The 25,692-nt window shown below is 42.4% G+C and overlaps 1 protein-coding gene across 2 annotated transcripts in view; it reads right to left on the reverse strand.

Annotated features, from left to right (window-relative positions):
• The window catches only part of RAD51B (RAD51 paralog B), a 398,879-nt gene that overhangs the window by 55,940 nt on the left and 317,247 nt on the right, over nt 1-25,692 (reverse strand). The window lies entirely within an intron of this gene.

Genomic DNA, 25,692 nt, shown 5'->3' on the forward strand with positions numbered 1-25,692 from the left:
GCACCACGCCATGGGAAGTCCTCAGCTATGTGCTCTGCTATGGACTTCCTTGGGTTAACACCTCTTTCATACATAGTCACAAGTCAGAGTGAATCTTCTGCTGTTGGTGGTGTCACAGCCCTGTACAACAGTAACAAGAGACAACCAGACCCTACTGTGTGACTCCAGGTCTCAAGTCTTGCTGTTCTTGTACAGGGATAAAGACCACCATGCTTGTCCATCCACTGAGGCTGAAGGTGCACTTCTCACTCCTGAGGCTTGTTGTAACCCTGAGAAGGTGCTGGGGGAACTAGTGGGGTCCGAGTGGTTTGTACCACCCCATACACAAACCAAGGCCTCAGACAGGAATAATCTATATAATGCTTCCAACTCCAGTCCAACATGTGGAACTTTCTCCTCTCTGTCACTAGATTTTCACTTTCCTTTTCACTGAAACACAAATAACTGGAATTTAATTTTCCCTCATGGAATTTTCTGATTACATGAGGTTGTGCAGGATAAGCACCTACTAGATCCATTCTCCCTCTCCTCTGCCACCTATTCCTTCCATCAGGCCCATTCTTTGGCCTTGTCATCACCCTATCATACAATCTGCTTTTCACAATCTTGGGAGACTTTGGTCACAGTGAGACTTGAGGCCTTCCTAACAGCTTCTACACAAGCCCATCATTGCTAGTAAGTGAGCACAAGACAGTGGAGGCAGGCAGCATTTTTGCTGAAAGCCATGTTGGATCTGCCTACTAAGAGAGGCCAGGCAGACAATAACACAAGCTTCTTGTACCAGATCATGCAGTAGTCTGTTTCCTGCAAAAGTCAACTCATTCAGAAGAAAGCAAAATAATTTAGTGTACCTAGCCAGGTGCAAAGCAGAGTGGACAGAAATATGTCTCTCATTCATTCCCTGACAGGGCAGCCAAAGAAACATTGTTACATTGAGATTTTTTTTCTGCCTGCTTTTACCCCCCATATGATTTCATTTATCTTACCATGGTTTCTGGCTAGTAGCAGAAACAAGAAATTAATTTAAATATGTTTGAATCTGGAACCAAACTTTCTTAGAAAACAGGAATGTCTTGGTTTGTGTGTGTTTTGATTTAACCCATTATTTTGCTGCATTAATCCAATTAGAAATCTGAATGCACCTGACACAAAAGTTAAAGCTCTGAATCTGTTGCTTCATCTTTAGCAGAAACAAAATAAAAATAAGTATAGGGGAATTAAAAAGGAAATTGACAGAACACTTTCCCAATGGCAACTGATAAATTTCACAAAAATGTGCTACCTGCAGATACGGAATATCACCTTTCCACTTGAGATACTACAGGTCCTGGTTATCAGAGTGCTGATTTTCAGGGTGCTAAGCTGGGACTTAACAACTTCATTCCAAATACTGCCAAGCACACTGGGATTTTCCCTTATAATTTTTATCATCCAAAGAGAGAGAAATTCTCTTTCTTCCTGAAATTAACTCATTGCCTCTGGTAAGGAAGGCCAAAGAAGCAAGCTGGCTGTAGAGGATTCAGAGGCTGCACAGACTGAAAGGAAAAACCATAAAGCACTATCTTTTCCTCCAAACGGGCACAGGCACTGCTTTTTTTGGGCATGGGTGACTTAGGATATGAAGCTCTTTGTTGGCACATATTTACTAACCATGTTTTTTACTAACTTCTCTGCATGACAAGTTTTTTTTGTTGAAATGAGGTCACTATGTTTTACCTTTTCCTCCCATGGTAGGATTGTTTGCTGTGTCAATTTGCGCAGCTTAGAAAAATATATGCACATCCTCTGAGCTGCATCCTGGCACTGTAAAGCAAAGCAAGTTTTGGTTTCCTTCACTTGGCAGTAGTGGAAGCTGGGAGCCTTTGGGTGCACAGATTGCCCTCCACTGTGCATGCACCTCTCCCTGGTCACAGGGGATATTGGGCAACTTTGGCCTTGAAAGTACAGGGTAATGAGGTGCCTCGCCAGGACCAACCTCTCAGGAGCCATCCCACACTGGGGAGTAAGAGGGAACCTGGCTTGTCTCTCCTGTGCAATTTCAGGGAGAGGCTCTGGCCCTCTGCCTCTTAGCAGCACCACATGACAATCCACTGCTCTTGTCATTTCTGTCATTCCTGCCACCCTCCATGGAGGAGTTTTGCACAGGTGCTCCAAGCTGCACTTATTGACCTCCTCTATCTTTCCAGTTGTCCTCATCCTCTGCACAAGTAACTCGACCCTTTCAACAGCAGTTCAAGTAAAACTAAGAATTTCAGGAGAGGGTGGACACTGTTGATATGCACCCAGCCCAAAACATATCTGCCAAAGTCTAGAGCCATGAGCCAGCTGGCCTGGGCAGGGTGGAGAGGGAAGGAGTCCTGGGCAGTCCAGTCCACTGCCCAAATTTGATTCAGGAAAAAAGCCTTTGATGTGACAACACACACAGGACACCACTTCCCAGTTCTACGCAACCAAAGTCCCTGGACAGCTTTGATCAGTATGCTGTCTGGAATGTGTAAGGTTCAGTATATAATGACTTCAGTCACTCAGCCTCCCAAGTCAGCCCTGGAAGAAAGGAGCAAACAAATACAGCCATTTTCTCCTTTCCCCAGTTTGAGCTTGCAACAATTTATGGCCTTCCCCAAAGATGGGCTGCTCTCTTGTCCCTGACCTTTGCTGTAAACTCCAGCATTGTCATTACCTCCATCAGAGCCTTCTGAGTTGGTCCTATTGCCCTATGAGCCTGGCACTGGCTAAGGACACACCAGACAGCACCCTGTTTACATGCAGGCTCTGTTTACATGGCAGAGACCCAACAACTCATCAACCTCCTTAGAAGCCATGAGAAGATATGGGAAGCAAGCAGAACAATGTTTGTTCTGACCCTTAACCACTCCGGCTCCACAACAGCAACATGGTGAAGACATTTGATAAAAAGTAGATTTCAATTAAGTAACTCTTGTCCTTGCCAAACACTAATCTCAGTCCCTTTGGAAGGCTCTCTCTGGAGTCCATAGACTTACCCAGACAAGTAGGGTGTTCCACAGCTGAGCACTCTCTGTGCCTTGTCCTTGTGCTCTCCAGTCCCTTGCTTTTTGGGAATTAGAGCCTGGGGAGGTCAGAAGCCCCAGTCACATCAAATGAAGCTTTAGGGCAGATAGCCCTAAATTATTAATGCCTTTAAATACTAAGTGCACTCGGGAACCAATTCAGCCTCCAGCACACAGGCTGTGCACCAACATGGCTCCAAAGGGGTCACAGGAAAAAACCTCACTAAGGATTGTGAAGCAGCAGTTCTGTTTGCATTGACACATTTGTCTCTCCCTTGGACAGAGGATACACACAGTCATGAATCACCCTATTTGTATGCATTGTCCGCTCTTCTCTTGCTAATTTCAGCCACTCCTTGTCCCTGGGAGACACACAGCAGTCCTAACCAAAGTTCCATTTTATTTACATCCAAGAAGGTAGTCTTGCAAGCTGCAAGATGGCCTTTCAGTTATATGGCAAGAGAATCATACCTCCACATCTACAATTTTTCTTGATTCTGTCACTGGAAAGATTGCAATTCACTAATGTATCTCTGCCATGCACAGTTTGGTATTTCTCTTTAATCACATCCTTTAAAACTAACTTTATTGACAATTTACTTCTGTAAACTTCCATTTTGTTTTTGATTTAGTTTAATCCCTCTATGACATCCTACCTCTGGCTCCTCACTACTACCACAACTAGCCTGCAGATAAAAACTCTGACTTGGATGTCGTGTTTATTAACAGATTGCTGTTTTCACGCAGATTTAATTTTCAAGAGGAACTGAGGCTGATTTTTGCTCCTGTTTCAACATTTGGCAAATGCATGAGATTCCACATGTTGTAGGAAACAGGAAGAAAGCTTCAACTGTTTAGAATGTACATGCACAAACAACACAATCAAAGTACATGCTCCTCCTGTTTACCTCCTCCACACCTCAATATTTCTGTTCTCTTTCTCTGCCCTTCTGGGAATGTATCTCTTTCACTTCTGCTCGTCTCTCTCCCACACCCACAGGCATACACTGATTTGTTATTGCTAGGTCACTTGTGATTAATGCTCTGGATACACTAGTTTATTGCAGGGTTGTCCTGGCTTCATAGGTTGTTTGCTGTTTTGTTATTATAGTGCTGAAGCCTCATTCTTGCAGTTTGCTGCCTTTCACACACACACCACCACAACATATTTAGTTTGAAATGGCCAACACAAAAATTTACTCGGGGTTTGCAAACACTTTGAAAGGGAATAAGCGAAAAGGGGGTTACAGGTCCTGGAAATGCAGCCTCCCTGCCCTACCTGACTTCTCTGAATGTTTGCCATTTTTTCTGTGGTACTGGAATAGAAAGCTTCAAGTGCCACAAAAGCTGCATGACTGTTTGCTTTGCTTGGCTGCAGAAACTCAGGCACAGCATATTCATCTGGGAAGCTGCTAGTTGGGGCTGGGGGAAATCGCTGGTCCCCTTTGGCTATAGAGACTTTGAAATAGCTTTAACAAGTTGCATTTGGCTTTCTGAGTGACAGGCAACACAAACAACTGAAAACCTCTAAAAATTATTATGGACGTATTTACTTAACAAATACAAGAGCAAGCCCCTCCTCCTGAAACGTGTTTCAGCCCCTTCCAAAAAACGGGGGATTTCAAAAGCAAAGCTCACAGCAGACAGAATTTCCGTTCTATTTTGAAAAGTTCTGTGTATACCTACTGCATTCCTCTTCTTCCTCCTCCCACCAAAAAAAAAAAAAAAAAAAGTCAAACTTCTGGGCATAGCTTAAAAGCCACAAAACCTCCTCCATGTGTGTATTCTCCAGCTCCACTGCAGATACTTGGAATTACATAAAACTGGGCAGTTAGTGATTCTGGCACCTGAAAAATGACAAAGTTCAGGGTCTGAGGAGGGCGTGGGCCAAGCTGAAGTTTTCCAGAGAGCTGTACCAGATGGAGCAGAGAAAAAATGCTTCTCTTTCGGCTCAGGAAGGTGTGTTAAAAGCTCTGAACCTTAAACAAATTTCAGGGAATTTCTCCATTCCCTGTGATCACTGGTATTGGTAGTGCTGGTTATCAAGGATGATTTGGACCTTAAAAAGCAATTAATGCCTTTGTGCACGTGGCAATGCAATGCCTTTACAGTGACACAGCAGAGAATGATGTGTTCCAGTTACCCCCCAGACCTGTGTGAGCCTTCTCCCTTATGAACCAGCATGTTTCCATTTCCAACTGGATGGCTGATGCATAAAGATGAAATTGAAGTGCATCACGTAATAAACTGGACTAGCTACCAAATGTGCTCCAAGTCAGCACACGTACACTAGAATATGGTTTTGTGTTAGAACATCTATTTGCTGGGATGATGGTAAATTTAACTGTTATATTTAAATTATAATAACTCCTCAGATTTGAACTTAAAACTATCCAGGTAGGAAGAGTCACACTTCTTATCTAAGTGCTAAATAGTGTGTTAGTTAGCACATGTTGTAAGATGTTGGAATTTTTCAGTGTAAGTAGTCCCAACTGTGTTTTAAAACACCCTGGCTACTCGGGTTTAATTTTCTACCTCCGGACAGGGTTTAAAAACATGCTTTCAACTGTGACCAGCTGTGATCACACTAAGGGCAAAATAGCCTTTAACCATGTGTTAGTCAACAAAGAGTGGGATATTGTGTCCAGCTCACTGCATACACTGCAAGAAAGACATTTGCAAGCTGAAGTGAAGTCCAGTGAGGGGACCCTAAAATGGTTAGGGGCTGGCATATAAGAAAGGCTGGGAGAGCTCAAATTCTTCAGCCTAGAGAGGGCTAAGGCAGGAGAAAGAAACTTAAGAAAACAAAGTATTTGAATTTTATAATTTTAAGGAAAATGTTGCTTAACAAGCAAAATTTAGATGCTTTTCAGAAGATAATTTGTCCACTAGGAATTGGAATAACTCACTTCACATGGAATGGAAACCAGTCATTTGATTTTTGATTCTTTTTTCTTATATGGAAACCAGACCAAATGACTTGGAGAGGAGACCATGTATATAACACATTACCAAATACTACAAGGAACTGATTCATATAGTATTAACAATGGAAATTTGTTTTAAAGACTGAATTTTCTGCTTGGTGTCATCAGTTCTCAGTGAAATAGACATGGCAAGGTCGAATTTTATTACCTATTAACTATGAACACAAAAGACAAACTTCTCCAACTCAGCAGGGAATCAGTCAGCTAACTAAATAAAGTAACTACTTATGTACAATGTGGTCTTGGTAAAGTCACTCCAAAGCTTACCACTGGAGATTATGGTTCTGCAGCAGTTGAAATTAAAATAACAGTTGGCTTATGTGGTACAGCTCTGGCTATGCATTCCCATTCCTCCCTTACACCCAACACTACACCTTTTACCAAGCTGTTTCCCTGATCTAGGTCAACATAAAGCTCACCTAACAAAAATTAACATGGTCTTAGGTACCAAACAGGATCATAATAATAGCTAAAGCTACAGGCAAGAAACAATATTTAATTTCAATTTCCCATTTCATTTTAGACAGCTGTAATTTTCCTCAGATTTGGGAGTTGTGGGGATTTGTGAAGTTTTGGAAGATTCAATAAAGTGATTGTTCTTATATGCAAAATAAAACTTCAACATGCTTTCTCTGTTACTGCCAGTTCACATTCCTTAGGAAGAAGTTGAAGTGAAATTTTATGAAATTCAGTGAATCTTTGCTGGAAGATGTTTTCCTTATAATGAAAATATAGGCATGTCATAACAATACTTTGAATGGAATACAGAAAGCATTTCAGCTATTTTTATAGTCTTAGAGAACATTATGTAATTTGTTACTTAGATGCCATTAAGCTAAAAAAAGAAGAAGGAAAAAAAAAAGACATACCAAATAAAAAATATTAAAAACCCCTCTTTCCCCCCTCTTGTAGGATCCGGGGCTCTGACCCTGCTAAGACCTTCAGTCTGGCAAGTAACTATTGCAAGTTCCAGCCGCACCAAAGCTTTCTCCCTCTATGCTGGAGTCCCTTTGCAGACTACAGTGATCCGTACAAGCCAATTTTTTTGCTCTCTGTCTGGGATCTGGCAATGGCCCCCTGCAACTTAACCGCTCTCCCCACCAGCCTTTTCTCCAGGCTGTGTGTTGACCTGGCAAATGCTTCTAGCTGTAAGGAGATGAAAAGAAGGTAAGGAAAAAATGGGAAAAAAAGTGCAAGCCCTGCAGATGAAAGTCTGAGGCAGTGTTTTCCTTTCCAAAGTGCTGCTACATTCCCATAAGCTTGTGGTTTCCTGCATTCTGTTAGAGGGCTTTTTTTCTTTTTCCTTTTTTTAAAATCCTTCTGGTGATATCTGAAGAGGGAAAATGTCCAGCACTAACAGGAGGCCTTTTGTTCTATTCGTTTCTAAGTGGACTTTAACCCAGTTACTAGAGACTGAGTCACTGTAGAAACAAACAAAATAAAAGCTCTCTGTTTTGTCCCTCTGGACAGGTCAGGGACATGTTAAATTCTGTTCTCCCTTTGCTACTTTTTGGAAGCAGTACCAGACCTGGCATTGCATTGCAAAAATAATGAACATAGCTTATGGCTGTTCTTTTTTATATGTCCTGGCAACCCCTACAGAGCTGATATTCCAATAAAGCTAGCATTTCATTAACAAAATAAACACACAAAGGGCATATCTTTGGGTAATAAGATGAAATTAAACAAGAGAAAGGCTGGTTACCAGGAACTGGTAAGATATGAGTAAATATGACACATATAGGTGCATATCTGAGCTATTTTGGCACCTTGTCAGATCTCAAATTTTTAATGAATCACAGCAAATAACTGCTTGTTTCTGAATATGACTGTGAGATTCACTCACTTTAAGGCTGAGTTTTAGGCTGAATCTGAGGGCTGAATTTCAGTCATTTGTTGCAGTTCTGATTGCTATGACAAGTTATATCCTGTCCCCATACATCAATTTTAGGGTAAATCATTATCTGTTTAGATTCCAACCACCTAAATTAAAATATCTAAAAGAAAAGCATCCTGCGGCTTACTGATCTCTGGAGGCTCTGGAAAATCTTTGCACAAGAGGATTGCTCCTCCTCTTTTCCCCTTCTCTCATCAGCCCAGCTTTCCCTGAATTTTTTTTTAACTCTTTAGTGTCCCTTATTTATGAGCTCTCAGCTCTGGCAAAACACCTGCCTGTTGTGGCTGGCAAGTGCAGAAGCTGCCCAAAAGCTTGCTTTCACCCCTCTTTTGTGCCCTTGCTATAGCTGGTTACACAGTTGCTCATCTAAAACTACTGTTTTTTTCCAACAGCCCTCTTCCTGGTCCAGTTTGGTTTTAAGGTAGGGAAGTTTTATACTGGGAAGAAGTTAGTAGGAGGAAGAAATACTAGCAGGAAGTACTTAGTAGCAGTAGAAATATGTTTTTCAGATGGGCAGTGGGTTGTCATGCAAAGCTAGGACAGAGAGAAACTGCAGCACTTAAGAGAGAGGATTTTGTACAAGAACATGACCATGCAGTGCTGCGTGGAGAACCAAACACAGGTAAAACCAAGACTGTTCTGGGCCATGGGTGTGAGTCAGTAGTTTCATATGTGGCTGGTATTGTAGTGGGCATGGGAGGACAGGGAGCACAGGGCCAAAGGACTGTACTGATGCCAGAGCTGGGGTGCAGAGTCGGGACTGAGCTCAGTACTGTGCCAGGCCTCCTGCTGCTCCCTTTTCCCTCTTCTATTTCCCAGCAAAACTGTCATCTTACAGTCACAGCACTCTACCTGGCACAAATGGCATCTGTTCCCATACCTGCTCAGATCTGTGTGGAAATACTGCCCTAGGTGCTGAGGTTTGCTGGAGATGTACTTTGGTCATGTCTCCTTCTCCCGGTTTAATTTCTTGTGCCAGTTTTGATGTTCCTCAACTCTGAAACACTCCAGAAATGGTTGGTGAACCTCTTATGCTGTGCCAGAAGAGAGCTTCTTTTAGCTTTTCACTCTTATTAAAAGAGTAAAATGCAAAGCAAATGAAAATTGAATTATGAACTGTTACACTATTGACTTCTTAACACGCTGCATTCTGTCTGCAGGAACCTGTAAATCTACACAAGCTACAGCAAGAGCCCACAAAGGCTCCATGATCATGGTGCTACTTAGTATCATTATTCTTACCTAACTTATCCTTAAATATATTTTGCAACAGCCATAAGAGACCAGAATATGGTCCAGGTTTAGCACAAATTGGGAGTGTAGGTTGCTGCATTACTCCTTCCTTGTTAGAGTACCAGCAAGGGAAAAACAGACAGACTCCTCCTTTACTTTTTTTTCTTCCTCCTACACTATCAGCATTTCACTGGGATGGTCCTCACATCACTTGGGCTGATAGAAAAAATGCAAAAGAAATTCCATCCCAACTAGAGATCTGGATGGGTTTCAGAGCTTGTCAAGAGCAAGTAAAGTAGCAAAACATTCTGAAGTTCACATAGCAGATTCTTTGGAACAGTTTCCAGGCAAATTTATGTTCATTTCTTGGCTGAATACTACTTGAAACAGAACTTAAAATGGTGAACATGGGGAGAAATTTGTGATCAGCAGAAGTAAAACATCTGTTTTATCAGAGACAACTGAACTCCAGATGTTGTCAAAATCACATAATTCTAGAACTGCCAGTCTCTTTGTGGGTTGCTCTGAGAAAGGTCATGTCACTGAACTCTTGGTGACTGAATGGCTTTTGTCCTGGAAAATTCACTCCCAGATGTGCACGGCATGCTGGAGTTTGATGCAATTTGCTTTGTTAACTTAGGCAGAGGGAAGAAAGATATCACAAGGAGATACCCTACTTTATGAGAGTAAGCTGGTCTCAAAGATCCTACATGACTTGTGCTTGTTTTCCTTCCCATTGAAACCTGTTGGACATGCTCACTGCCATGGGATGTTGCATCAAGCTGTCAGTAAGATAATCAAATACTTCTACCTTAGCCTGTTTGGTTCACAGGAATGGTACTCTTGAATATAGGTCCAGGTTAGAAATCAGAGTAAATGCTGACACTGTCTTTATGTTTCTCTGGAGGACATCATGCTGAGAGAACTACTGACCTAGGTTGGTGTTAGAGCATTATTCCATGCAGGCAAATAGCATAGACAGATGGAAAACATTTGAATCTCTTGTCAGTACAGAGTTCTTTCCCAGTTCTGGGCAGGAACAATGGGGCTCCTCAGCCGTTCTTTTGCCTCTTAAACTCTGAGTCCGATGCCAGTAAAATGCTGACCATCAATGTTAGAAGCACTGTAATGCTCTCATCACGTGTCATCTGTTTCCCTTCTCTGTTTCACACATAGAGGCTGTAGGCTGTGTTTGTGCATGTGACAGAGGGAGGAGAAATAAATGACACATGATGCAGGGGTTACACTGAGACTGTGAATCTGCTTCAGAACACTCGGCGGGGCATGAACGAGTGCAGAGGGTTTGTATGACATGGAGGCACACGACTATGCACACCACCAGGCAGCTCAGAGGAGCTGATTTTCTTTGTAAGAGCTGTTCTCCCTGCCATATTTTTATTTTTTGGTCACAACTCTGCTATTACTTTTGCAACATGATAAGATTCTCAGTGAAACCTCTTTTATAGTGTCAAGATACTATAGATACTAGAAAAGCCTAAGAATTTTCTGATGTAGAGACAAAATGCACAGCAGTGACACACAGCACATTATATATAAATTGATCAGAAAATGTGTTCAAGCAATAGAAGAATATAACTTGCATCCATCTGTCATTCAAGATGGGATGCACAAAAGAGTCTGTCACTTAATTCAGTAGGGTGATCAGTGGGTCTGCCTGGGAACCTACTTATTTACAAAAGGACACATTATGGCTTTAGAGCTTGTTGGAGTGAAGCAGGCTTAAATGTGAGTGTGCATATGAATTGTTCCATTTTATAACTTGTAAATTCCTCTTTCTGATGTTCGCCACCCTCCAGTGACCTTTTGCTCAGAAATTAACCTAATCCTCAGAGAAACTGAGCTTCCCTGATTCATCACTATCACAACAGCTGTTTTCTACCTATTTGTCCTGAGCACAAAACTTTAGTTACCCTTTTATTTTTATAACTACTGAAGTCAGTTTATGATAAGCTTTACCAGTTGCTTACAGCAGGTTACACTGCTTACATTTAGTAGCTAGTACAGTCAGGTATGAGGTCTAAAAAGATTTTGCATCAACAAACAAAATAATAAAAAAGTGCACAAAGCAATTTGAGCTGAAGACTGAATTTCTGCTAAGACCTTTGACAGTAAATTCTTTGGTTTCCAGCTGATGAGACAGACTTTCAGCTTCTTGCTGGCTTTATTCTCGCGTGATCTGAAGGCATTTGGATAGTGCATTTTAAACCAATTGGTTGTTTTCTCAGAGTCCACACAGAGGTCGGGGAGAAAGGAGAGTATCTTTCTTGCTAATGTTAGCCAGACAATAGCAGCTTAACTGTAAAGCCCCCTAAAAGAGAATAAGCCTATTGTGTCCCCAGTGTGTTTCCCACATTTCAAAGGCCACTAAGTAGCACCAGCATCTTTGCCTCTGGGTTACTGAGAAGACAGACTCCTATACTTATTAAATGATGTCTTTCCCTAATGATTTGAAACAAAAAAGGCACGTACATACAAAACCAGAAATGTACACATTTAAGGCTTCTCCTGCCATAAGGTCAAACACATGAAAAGACACAAAAAAGAGTTTGTCCCCAAGATATCAGAGTAGATCCACTTGCCCATCTCTCCCACACTGGCCCTTACTCTGTTTTTTGCTGCGAGAGCCCCCGATTCCTGCACAATTAAGCACGGCACCAATGGCATTTCTGCTGCTGCTCCTTCCACTTGGCTTCACTGCTGAGAAAGGAGCTTGTTCAGCAGGGAGGCGGGCACTGCTGCCTGAATAGTCTCTGAAGCATTCATTATCTCCTGCCTAATTACATGGCCGGCATAGTGGTGGTGTTGTGGGAACATTGCATCACATTAATCAGCAAGGGGATGTGCCAAGATGAAAGGGTCCCCTTGTGTCTGCTCTCTGCTGTGGAAAATGGGCAGGAGGGTGGGGGAAGGAGCAGGGTATTTATCAAGTGGCAAGTAGGGAAGGCACAGCGGGTGCACCCCAGCTTGGCCTGGCCAGGCCGCCATCTTCCCAGGTCAGTGCTTTTGTGGCAAATACACCTTTTGTGTTCATGCATGTTGATGGATCGATAGCTCCAGAGGCTAAAATCCTTCACCACAGCACAAGTATGAGCAAGAACTGTAAGGCAACACACCATTTAGTTGCACCAAGAGGGAGTGGGAGCTGGTCCTCCATAGCCTGTCCTGCCCTTAGCCCACTCTGATTAGAAATAGGATCACCTATTTGAACAGGCTCAGATACAGCTGTAACAAGGCTTCACAGAAAGTCACTGTCCCTCAAAACACTCTCCAAACACATTTATCTCCAACAGTCTCCAAGTCAAATGTTAAATAGTAGCTGTGATGGGGCTCCTGAATTAAAGTCAAGCTGGTACACAAAAGCAAAAATTTCATTTCCCAAAGCCTGCTGGTGAGAACCCCAGTTCACCCACATAGTATAAAATTTAAATGGACTCTTGAAATCTGAGAAGAGATCTCATTTCCTCCTATCTTTGTCCCACTTGCAGGACATTTGAAAGGCTTTGTAAGGCTTTGCATAGATGCTCCTCTGTGTGTTGGGGCTGGGGGAAGGGTTGAGGCATCCACACTGTGGTTGTTTGGCACCCTGCAAAATACCGGGTCAGACTAGAATACAAAATGACAGTCCTTGGCTGAGCTGCTCATTGCTGTGAGATGGAATAGCAGCGCTCTAGAGAGAATGAGGAAAGGTGATGGAAAAATGAAGACATTACAAATGCAGTTCTTTACATTCGTTAACCTCTCCCATTCATTTTTGATTCGATCACTTCACATCAACCCTCTTTAAATCCTCCAAGGACAGGCAGCAGCTCATGCTCTACCCTCTTCCCATTTGGCTTCCTGCAGGCCTTCTGTCCATCACAGCTTTTCTGCACTTGAACTGTGCTTCAGGTTGAATCCAACTGCTTGGAATGGAAGCGTCTTGCCACCAAACCCCATTGTTTTTGTAATGCATCTGGCTTATTAATGCAGGCTATTAAAGCCACTTTGGAAGCAGATTTACTGAGACACAGATAAGTTTATCTGCCACAAAGTAGGTGTGAATGCCAGTTACTCCTGCAGTGACGGTTGCCAAGTCCTCCCACTGGTATCCCATGCTGTTTTGGCGACAACTGGGGCAGCCTGCTTATCTGTGCGCCACCTGTTGTGCTGGAGTCACCCTGACCCAGTGCCACCTTTCTATTCAAATACCGTTGCCTAGTCAGGTGGTGTTCTTGGGTTTCAGCACACAGAGGGCATCGCTTATGTAATGCCGGACAGGCCTATACTAACAGATTTGACTTCATTGCCCTCTGGTGAGAGGAGTACATACAACAGGGGCCTATCTTTTTTTTTCTGTTAGGGAGAACAAATGGGACCTGCCTTGGTTACAAGTGACAATCAACTAAGGAAGGGAAAACTTCCAGTTATCTTGTCACGTATAACATAAACTGAGTTTATGGAGCAGGAGGGAATAATTAATATAGCTCAGCTCCAGGTATCATCTCTCTGTCTGTGGCTTTTAATGATTACAGCATTACTCTGATTTCCCTCTGCTTCCCGATCCTTGAGCACAAGAAAAATTACTATCCACTGTCATACTTTAAATCCAGCATGGGGACTGCATGATCAAGGAGCTCACTTAGTCCCAATGCCACAATTCCTGTTTCACTCTGGTTTCAGTGCTGGAGAGCCTCAGTAGCTAAGAGCATCTCAGCATAGTTTTCACATTTGCCAGGTTTGAACAGAATCCCTCCTCTGCCATTTGGACACAACATCTTTTAAACAAATTAAATTAGTGTATGTGCACTTTCTAGATCCTCTCTGGTGTTAAGTCTTTGTTTGACCACCCTGCTTTGAACACAAGAGTCTTGTGTTAATTAATCTTTCCCTTAAGTTAATTAACTTAATTAATCTTTTCCTCAAGTCACCAGGACAGTTGTGCTCTAGCCATCTCCTTCCCAACTGAGACACAGAAATTCTGTAAGATGGAGAACATTTTTCCAGGCCCACACTTATTAAAGATTGATAAAAACCATGGGACTGGAATTCCAGCCTCAAGACAAAGCACAGTTTTATCCCCAGTGGTATTAAGACTACTATCTGAACAACAACTAGCTGTCCTTTCATCTTACATTTGCCTGACAAAAGTGAGATACTAAACTTTGATCACTGCAATGTATCTTGGGCTAAAACTGGCCAGTTTACATTGGAGGAAAAAAGCTTGAGAGATAACATAGTGAAAAACTCTGGTCTCTAATCCAACAGACAGATAAAAAGACAGAAGCAGGGGGAAGAAATCCTATGACATGATACAAGGAAGATAATGACAGAGAAATGTGTCAGACTTTATAATTACTGTAAATGAGGTTAATCTAAGGGCAACTAATCCTGTGGGAGAATATGGTGGCTTTGTGATCAAGTCCTTTTCTGAAATACAAGAGTTTTCTGCAGTCCTCAATCCTAATGCCTCTCCCCTTCTGGGACACCCACTGTCCCCCAGCACAGAAGCATCTCCTTTTCTCATGGAGCCACCCAGCAGTGTGCAGTTGTCATGCCTACCCACAAAGGCAGTGGTTTACTGGCAACTTGCACCCCAAGCAAGCAACAGATTTGCCTCCTGCTTGCATTAGCTCCTGACTGCAAAGGCACGAGCTTGTGTGTGCACTGCAGTTTGATTTGAAATCTGCTTTGTGTTTTACCACCACTGCCAGTTATTCCAGGACTTGAGTCAAACCACTGGGAAGACCAAATGCAGATGCAGCAGATGAAGAGTTCTAGAAGAGGCCTAGAACAAAAGCCAGTTCAGTTTCCATCTCCTCCTGTTTTTCATGTTCCCCACTCACTGCCATATTTATGGTGGCTACGCAGGACATTCCTACAGCAACACTGTGCAAATCAGTGTTCCTACCAGTTTTGGGAATGTAACTTTGAAACCACTCTTTTTTCTAGAACAGAAAGGTGATGGTACAAAACAACCATGGGAATTGCTTGTTTCGACACAAAACTTCATTGCTTCTGAAGAGGAAAATTAACATCACAAACATTCCCCCTTCCAGCAGAGAGAAGAAAAATGGGGCAATTGGCTGCTCCACACAAAGCTGTCCAGCCCTGAAATGGAAGTCTGTCCAAAGGCCTATAGGCCGCTGGGGCACATCTGCAAAGCCCACAACAAATTCCAACCACAGTTAAGTTCTGTTTCACAGTTTCACCCCCACTCTTCATGTGACAGCTTTCTTTACAATCCCACCTCTTTCTCACCTGGAAATATAATCTCTGGCTGTTTTTTTTCTTGTCTTGGTCTCTGGTTTCCAATGGACTGTTAACTGAGAACTCTTTTCTCCCTTGTATCTATGTTCCTGTTAACCCTGCTTTACATATTCTATGACAAAAAGTAAAATCAAACTTCAACTGCATGAAAAAAGGACTCAAGCAATTTGATGGTTACTGCATCATTTGTGCCTCTCACTGGTGCCAAAGGTGATTGGAATTTTAATAATTCAATAATAGATATGTGAGTTTATTTGATTCAGTATTTGGCTGTACCGTGTTTCTAAAATACTCTGCAGCTTAAAAATTTAAAGATCACATGATATGCTTCTTTAGGGGAAATGAAACAACTTTTAAAGTATGATGCTCATTGCAGGTATAATTATAAATTTTTAACACTTTGCTGCAAGTTCCATTTAAAGGAAGCTTTTATCCAACAGCTCTGTGCTGATTTTTAAGTAATTCCCCTCCCTCCACATGCCCACACTAACACCAACAGGGCTTACAAGGAAATCCCAACAGTCAGACTGTTATTCAGTGTATTTCTGCATTTCTAAGGCTCATCGACCTTTCTTTTGTCAGATAAAAGCTTCCCATCTCTTTAAGCCCTTCATTCTTGCAATAGTCCCACAGAAAAGTTGACATCCTTGGCAAGGAGAGTGAAAAGCAGACTGTCCGCCCTTGCCAATAGGCCAGGCTGGAGTTGTTTTAGCCTGTTTAAATCTCTCCCCTATTTATATGCTAATGTTCTGGTATCAGCAGAAAGTATAAACAGTGTTGTTTACAGCTCCCTATAGTCTGTGAGCACCAAGCTGCCAGGAGAATACTGTGTACTGGGCAAAGAGATATATTTATTGAAATTAAAATGGCCACTTCTAAGAGCATGAGAAACAAAACTGTAAAAATGCAGTGTCAGCCAACAATATAACATACAAAACAGGACTGGCAAAAAGCCATTATCCAGGGAGTCAGCCATAGGCTCTGGGGAGCTAAGAGTTTTCATATTTAACAGGAAGAGATCTGGGGAGACCTTCAGCACAGAGACCTCTGAGAAAAGAGAGCATCAAGTTCCTTGGCAAGGCAGCTTACATGCTCCATTTGCTATTATTGCAGATTTTTGTTAGTGGATAGTGTTAGCTCAAAGCTTGGCTCATAAGTCTCCTGGATCCTGAAGTGAATTAAACACTCCTAAGGAAAACAGCATGGTCTAAACGAGCAGGCACAGGAATTCTTGAGTTGATCTTGTCTCTTCAGTTTGTGGTGATTCTTCACTAGTAGAGCACTAGATCTTAACAGTAACAGCAAAACCAGGCAGCAGTAAGGTTGTATAAAAAGATGTTTGTGCAATGTCAAGCTTTCTGAACATTAGGGCACAGAGCTAATGTCTTCTTTACATTAGTCAACAAAATGTTGACAATTGCAATGGCACTCCCCGTTCAAATCCAGGGAATCCCTGTTCCCATTAGCAATGCTTTATCTTTCATTAAATAAATATTTTAATGCTTTAAAAAAATCCTTGTTTACCATAATGCCTGCTGTATGCAATTCTCACACAAATGCAATTACTGGATGTTATAAATGATCAAATCGGAAACCAAATTTATAAGAAAATTTAGCAATGATTTATTAGATCGTTAACAAAATAGAAGTTCGAGAAAAACCACCACAGCCAAGGCAGCGTCAACCCTGCGTATCCGACCGACAAAGTGTCAGCGTGCTCCATGCAGCGAGCTTATATACAGTTTATTCTGCCTGAGGCAGAAATGACCGAATGTTCCTTTGTGTCCCTTCACATGTAGAACTGGGGCCATACATGTGCAGGAATAGACAGAAGTGAGTCAGATGTCTAGATGGTTGTCTGAAGGCTTCGGAAGAGCCTGCATTCACATGTAGCAGGGTGGAGCCCAGTGCTTGAGTATGGTAGATGCAATCTTCCCAGGTGCAGGTCCTCGTGAGTGGCCCTGACATTCCAGGGAATTCAGCAATCATGGCGGGAAGGTTTCATTCATACGTTAACCGGCTTAATATTATCTACACGTAGGTCTGGGAACTAACTGAATAAAAATAAGACTCTGCTCCCAGCCGGGTGGTCAAAGACATAGCTTGGATTCTACAATATTTTATACATAAATAGCATGAATTATCTCTACCATATACTACACTGGAAAAAGATGCCAAACTGGTTGACCTCACAATCCTTATTGTATGGTTTTCTATTGGAAGTCAGAAAAAGATGGGGCAATTTAACTCTTATTCTCCTCCTGTATATGTTTCAGTTCTCACCACATGACATTCAGCACTCTACTTTCAGGAGGAACAATGCAGGGTACTTCAGTGAGGGCTTGTGTGAGCCCAGGCCACATGGGCCAGCTGGGGCACATCCAGTGTGTGCACTGACAGCACTGCACTCTGCTCTCTTCTGAGTGGGACTCCAGGGGCTGACAACCAGTCCTGCTTGTCTCCGTGATCCAAAGCCACATCACATCCACCAATACCACTGACTCTCTTGCTGGGCAGTCTCAGACAAGGTACCAAGACAGGACTGAGTCTTTTTTTAGCTCTCACAGTCCGACAAAACCAGTGCAGAGGCACCTAGGTAGGACAACATGTGACTGCTTGGCTGATACTCGAGCAGTATACATATACTGCAAATAATAGGAAGTCCTCTACTCAATAACTTATATCAGCACCACTAGATTGCTGAAAGGGTAAAATGCAAAGAGAACAACTTGCAATGGCATTGTGCCTTGTCAGAGCAGCACAATCACAGAAAGAGTTTGAGGTGGTGAACAATGAGAGTATTACACTGGAAAAGATGTGCTTTTCTTCCAGTGGGAATTCAGTTGCTAAGTGCATCAAGAGGATTTACAGCAACTCTTTGCTGTAATAACTAAACATAGGCCTGCATGAAAATCCCACATTTGGCTGTGGCACACTGGCTAAACTACTCTGTCTCTTTCTAGTTGTGTGTTCCCAAAGAAGGAAACAGTTCATTTCTGCTACTATAGTACATCTGAAATTAAGTAGTAGTCTGCCAAATTTTCCAACGCAGAAAATTTCTCTGTCTTCTGAGTTGAAGTAATCTCCATGTGGTCTTGCATATATTACTTACATCACCCTTAATCTTAATCTAGACAGTCTTGAGCTTTGAAGTTTTGCCATCCAATGGTAAAGGGTTAAGATTACCCAGACTGCATCAGGTGCCCTGCACACATTACACTGTGTATTTTGCAGGATTACAAGTACTTATCAACAGTGCAAATAAACCAGCTCAATGCTTTTATTCTACTCAAGACTGTCTGACATGTGTTCATTTCTAATAACTGGCAGCTAAACTGCTAAACCAGGTAGGGAAGATTGAGGGCTTGTTGGAGCCATTTCGAGCTCCAGCAGCAGTTTCTAAATTACTTATTATTAGTTACTGTTCACTAAGTACTGGCAGTAAGAGACAAATACAGCCAGCAAGGGGTTAACTTTTAAGTAAAAGGCATATTGATTAAAACCACAGTATGAACTGTGAGAGACATCTTAAATCTGAAGCCATGAGTTAGGATTGTAGTGTTTGTATTTTTGGCATCTGTGTCTGAAAGATAAGGAAAAGGCACATACGTGTTTTTAAGAGTAGTTGGGTGTTTTGGTCAAAGAGAAGGCTGACACATTTAAAACTAGGTAGAGGGAACTATAGATGTACTTCTTAGAGATACATCTACAGAAGTAATAATAAAGAAGAGGCTAGAATGTAGTCTTACATAATTCATTGCTGCTTGGACAAGGGCCAGGAGGGAAGAATGGAAAAAACAGTCCATAAAGATGCCAGTAGTTTCTAAGCAGAAACATCTGTTGAGGTCTTAAAAACGGTCAGGCCTGCAGCAAGCTCAGCAACAGGAAAGTCTGCAGTTGATCACTCCTACCCTCGTCAGTCCCATGAGCTCCCACCCCTGGGACTGGATCGGAGCTTGGAAGATAGCTGACACCATGAATCAAACACGGCTCCTTTCTTAAAGGGGAAGAGGGGAGGAACAGAGAACCAGGATGGGCATCTGGGGAAAACAAATTATTATTTGGAATGGAAGTATTCAGGAAGAGTTACAAAAGAGTAAGGGAACATGCAAAGGGAGACCCATAGGCTTATGCACTCTGTCCCATGGGGTGCTCATACACTGAATTTCCATTGCTCTGTCCAGTCTAATTTTAAATGTCTCAAGCAAAAGGCCTTGCTTCCCTTGGGAGGCTATTGCAAAATCTCACAAATCATCTTTGCCTTTTACATGATTGCCTCTTCCTTTGCAATAGTTCATTTAACTTTGTTTTCTCTTGATATTTAACAGTACCCCTAGACATACCAGTTCCAAACAGCAATTTCTACTTCCAGAAAGCATTTGTCCCCCGTCGCTGTCTTCTCTCAAGAAAGAAGTTATCTTAAAAACATCTCTGGAGATTGTATTTTGTTCATCTCTGCAGGATCTGCATCTGCCAACAGGAAGGGAGCATGGTTCTGCTGGATCTTACAAGGATCAATCATTGGGAGCCTCAACAGCTATATTACAGGAGATGTATACACTGGCAAAAGTTCTTATAAAAAGTAGGGTTTGGAGCATTCTCTTTTCCATCTCTAATAATTTCAGGTGCCAATTTTGACTAATTGCCCATGTTAAAACTTCTTACAGAATGTGAACATTTATTGACCCAGAAGGCCAAATTTCAATCAATGACTAAAAAAGTTTTAACTAGTGTTCCTTAGGTGGAGGTTCCGTTTTTGCTGCAAATGCAAAACTCCAGCAGCCTGCCATTTCCATGGGAGTGGGCAGTAACCAAGCAGTGAATTTCTGAGTTTGCAAAGGATTCTACTTTAGAGTTAGCGGTGGCTGAAATACCATGCAACCTATACTTCATAACTCAAAAAAGGTTTGTGTTTGAGTGCTTGGTACTTTAGAAGTATTTACCCTGCACTTTTGAAAATCTAAGCAAAATTATTTTTCCCCATTAAACTAATTACTAACATTTTCCTCGAATAGTTGTTCTATACAAATTTAGACTGATGGATCAACATATGGCCTACACAGGAAGTCTTGCTGTGAAATTACTCATGCAGTCCTCAACCAGCACCTCCATAACAATAACAGAAGTGAGCAGAGTAGTGGTTTAAGTGTTCAGGTGGTCAAAAACAAACTCTGCAGTTCTCAGTATTCATCAGTTTTCAGATTTTGACCTGCTCTAGACCTGCACTCCAAAATACTGCAGTGTGATTTTCTTCCTGGTGCAGAAGTTCCCAAGTTCTCACCACTGAACATCAAAGAAAGCATGCTGCTCAAGGAATCTCTTCCAGCCTACCTGGAACAGCTTTGAACAAGAAACTGTAGCGCTGTCTAAAGCTCCAAGGATCCATTTATCAGTCTGTAAGATATTCTCCACCTTCATACTTCCTTTCTAGCTATATCCATAAAGATTGTATCGGGGAGGACTTTGTGACAGTGAACTTGCTCATGTTTCTAGTTGTGAAGTCAGCTGGATAACTTAGTGTTAATGGTGGGACAAACAACGTTGCTAGAAGCAGTGGTATTACACAGTTTTTCATGTCATGCAGCTCAAAATTACTGATCAAAAGTCCTTATCAGCAGGTCAGCTTTCCTTTCAGGTGTGGAGCAAAGTTGTCACACTGCATGTGAGGCACTGGATCACTTCAAAGACTGAGAAACAAAAAGGCTTAGAAAGCATCTTGCATCCCACTATTGCTCCTGCAGATTTCTAACCAGTCTCAACCAGCTGCCTACATGCAATCTGGTCTCTTGAAGCCCCACTTCCCTGCAGGTCCTCTGGCAGCACACAAGAAGGGACTGGTCTCCAACAATGCGGGAGTAACGGGAACTTTTAACTCAATGTTAAGCCTCTTAAAAAATGAGCTGAGGTTCCTCTGAGATTTTATTAAATCTGCCAGCCTGTGAAATACTGCCCATTGGATCAAAGACACAATACACCCTTTCTTAGCTTGTGTTGAGCTCTTCATGGATCTCCAAAGGGCAGTAGGGCTGTAATGTCTCGTTAGGTCAGTCATTAAATACAAGGAACTGAAAAATTCACCAGAGACCAAGAGTTAGGATGGGACTCTGCCATCCCTTCAGGAGCACAACATCTGACCCTTTTAATTCATTTTCCCTCCCTTCTTCCCCAGTACACTGGGAACTACTCACTGTTGATGATGTATAAAACCCTGCCACGACAACTACTAAAAAGGGCAGCTCCATGCTGGCATTGATCCTGCCTTCATCTCACTGCATTCTTTGTCTAAGAGAACAGAGGCAGGATTAGAAGGCGGTTTAGAGTGCAACCAGGCAGTAAGATTAATAACTGCTCTTAGTTTCATTCATGATCAATTGAGTGTATGTGAATCTGCAGAGGACCTTCTCCAAACAATCAGTAGGGATGGTGGTGGCAGTCATAGAACCAGAAATCCAAAGCAAATTCAGTGACACAGCATTTCTTTAGTGAAAAATTATATGTTTTGCTGTCTCTTGATCAGCAAATACTGCTCTGCTTGTGTAGGTCTGCTAGTACTCACCCCCAAATCCATTATGCACACTGTCTTACTCCCCAGAAAGTCCACTGACTCCAGTGGGCACACAGACAAGTCTGTGAGGGAAAGTTTGCTATCAGGAGTCCTTTCAGCCACACATTTGAAATGTCAGCTACTCTTTAAACAAATCAAACACCTTGAAGCCTAAAGATAAAATGTTTGACCTGATTTATCCCAACTTGATCTCCCACAAGTTATGCAGATAAATCACATGGTCTGGCTCCTTTTTCTTGAAGGGTTAGCACTTTCTTTATGAGTTCTTGCATATATGAATACAAGATATGGCATGCACAGAGGTCAGAGAGGTGACCATCAAATGCGGTCCCTAATGACCAGCATGTTGGTAAGACCTGACTGGTCAAAATTCATAACTGCTAGTGCAAAAGCAAAAATTGCAGTCACATGTGAATGAAAGGTGGCCATCTTTTACATTTATTATGCAATTCTGGTAACATTACTAAGGAAAGTATTTTTGTAGCACTTTGGTCACTTGCTAAGACATGCAGTATATGGAGTGACTCCAGATAATGAGTGCATGCATGGCTTTGGGACACCACTCTGGTGGGAGCAAAGCCCTGTGGGTTTGATTTCAGAGTACAGAACATCTGATATTTTTTTTTTCCCAGAGATGCCCCTATTTTCAATCTGTACATCACTTTTTAATCTAGAAAATATCAAAACAGAGAGGACCAAGCTACACAAAGGAGTGCCTATATCCACAACTGAAATGGAGCTGGGGGCAGCAGTTAGCCACATGGACAGCACTGCACAACAGCTTAGGAAAAAACACGACAAATAAGTTTGCCTTTCTAATGGCCAACAATGCTTTGCAGGCATGTCTGTACAGACCTGGAATGCTTGGAGCCAGCTTTCAAAAATGTGGTAGTGTCTAGGCATTTTGCTTTGCCTGACAAAGGAAAGGAAGGAGGGCACATGGTACATGGTAGTTTTGCCCTTACTAGACTTCCTAACACAACCTATATGTCCTGCAGGGCCAAAATTCTTACTTCAAATAACAGAATGTTACCTGAAAGGTCATCCCACAGTATGCACACAGCAGCTGGCTGCATTCCCAAGCATTTAGAAATTTGCCATCCTTATTTAATTGAAACAGTAGGAGAATTTATGGAAGCCGAAATTAATCCCCCTAACTGATAACTGAAAGATTAACTTCTGGAAGGAATGCCTTGAGATTTTCAGAGACCACATATGATCAGGACATTGGCTTAATATATCAACTATCCACACTGTACTGACTAAAACAGGGTTGTTGGTAGAAAAAAAGAAGAAAATGAAAAGGAAAGAAAAATAGGCCACTGCCATCTGAAATATGGTATGGTATGGTCACTGCAGCAGCCCCATAAAATCTGTCTGCCCAAGGAATTTCTTATTGATTAACACTTCGTACTGGCATCAGTGAGAAAGAGTTCAGGCAAAGTAAAGCTGCTCCAGCATGTTTTAAAACAAAACAAAACAAAGAAAATCCCACATTCCTCCCCAAAGGCTCTTGTTTTCACTAGGCCAAGTGCCACCGACTTCTGCAGACCTCAATCAAGATCATTAACTGTCAAGCTTGGACTATATGGGACCACCATATGACACTTGTATTCACTCTGTACAGTAATTTTAAATTTTGTTTCCAATTCATGCTAACCTCTTACTTCCCCAGAAGCATTCATGAAACATAAACACTGGCTTTGAAGGAAGAGTTTACATCCAATGTGATAAACTGGAGCAGGGGGTGAGTGAATCTCAAAATGAGCAGTGCAGTGAGGCTCTGCTTCTGCAGGTCCCCCTGTCCAATCTACAGGTCCAAGATAGCTCTTGGGCTTTGTAAGTTTGTAACTTTGAAATGTTGCTTTTTCATGACAGAACTGTATTACTCCATTGAATTATTTAGAATTAGATCTTGATAAATGATGCCTCTTTGACAGTTTTAGCCTAGAATTGAGCATGGAAACATCCTTGTTTGCTCATATGAAAGGACTTAGGAATGAGGCACACAAGCCACAGCAGCAAGGAGAACGTGGAGCAAGCAGTAAACATCAGTCTTCAATGCTGTCATACCAACATTAAACTCACTTAAAAAAACAGTTGAGAGAGACAGATGGTAAGATATCTAAGAATGCTGATACTTCTGAGAAGGGGAGCAAGACATGGGTCATTTGTAAAAATAGCAGAAACCCTGTCTGTAACTTCAGCAACGTTCAATTTCTGTGTTTAAAAGAGTCCTCTGAGGCTGCAGCTTTCACGCACATACCCCAGCTTTCACAGGGAGCATGGGAAAATAAGCTCATTGTGTCAGAAGGCCTTGAAAGGGAAAGGAGGTTTGCAGCAGGATGGGAGGAGGGGAAGAGCCAGAGCACAGCTTGAAAACGCATGGAGAGAAATCGAAAACAAACATGTACCTACCCCCAGCATGCACACGCACACACATGCAAGCTAAACTCTGACTGAACTCTGAAATCGGAGACCAAGCTGCTTTGGAAGCCGCTGCTAACTTTTCTTCTTCTCTCTTTTTTTTTTGTTTGCTTCATTTTTGGGTTTTCTTTGGTTTGGGGGTGGAGTTTTGTTTTTCACTTTTCTAAGGAGGAAAAGAAAATCATCAAACTCTGTGTGTGTGTGTGTGTGTGTGTGTGACCTGGGTAGCTCAGGAAGAGCCAGTTGTCATAAGCCCCCTCCAGCATCTATCTTTCTTGTTCCTGGCGAGGATTTTATAAATATTTGTGAGGTTGCATGGGGTGGGGGGGATAGCTGGGGGGAGTGGAGGCTGCAGGAAGGAGGCTAGATAACTTTTGGGCCCACACGGCACAGAAGTTTTGAAAGCCTGCTTTTCATTAGCATTGCCTAGCAACCAACTCATCTGCTGCAAATCTCATCACACCCCTGCAAAGCATCCACGGCATGCTAATCTTCTCATTTAATAGAAAAGCTGCTGTAATCTTTCTTCCTTTTCCTTTCTAAAAAAACAGACTATAATAAAAATAATAACGTTAAAAAAAATTCTGTCCCTGCTCCTCCTGCTGCCCTGCACACCCCCCCCCCCCCACCCCACCCCAGTGCTTTTGTTGATCCAACACTTTGCCGAGTTCCCATGGATGACCTACATGTGTGTGTTCTGGCTGATAAGTCCCAGCTGCAAAGGCAAGCTTGGGTCGGTTTTTGCTTTCTGTGTTGTGTGTGCTGGAAAGGGAGGGCAGCGAGGGGGAGGATTTTTCTGGCTGGGATCTGAGAGAGGAAGGAGGCAGGCAAGGCTACAGCACTCAGAGTCCAAACGGGTCCAAATGGCTTAAATGAAATCTCTGGCTTCAGATACTGTAACCGGAGCCTCCCCAGCAGACAGGGAAGAACTGGTTTGTTCTGGTGTGTGCGTGCACAAATCCAAGTTCTCCCCATATCCGCAGAAGAGCGAGTCTTGCTTTGTTGCTGATGAATTCCATGTCCAGCCAGCTGCAAACAAGCCGTGCTCTGGAATCTCCCTGGGCTTTGCCTGTCCTTTCACTCTGAAAATATCGCGCCTAAGGGTAGGGGAAGTGGTTTGGACAAAATAAGACTTGACCTGAGCATCTGCCCAGAACTGAAACCAAACGTCTGTCTCCCTGAATTTTTGGCTTTTCACAAAGCTCAGATAATTTCTCTTGCCACCTGCCCGTCTTCAAGCATGTCTGTGCTTTATGGTTCCACACAGAAACACTAATTTATCATGAA

The sequence above is a fragment of the Molothrus ater genome, chromosome 6 (assembly GCF_012460135.2).
Source record: "Molothrus ater isolate BHLD 08-10-18 breed brown headed cowbird chromosome 6, BPBGC_Mater_1.1, whole genome shotgun sequence".
In the NCBI taxonomy this organism is placed as follows: Eukaryota; Metazoa; Chordata; class Aves; order Passeriformes; family Icteridae; genus Molothrus; species Molothrus ater.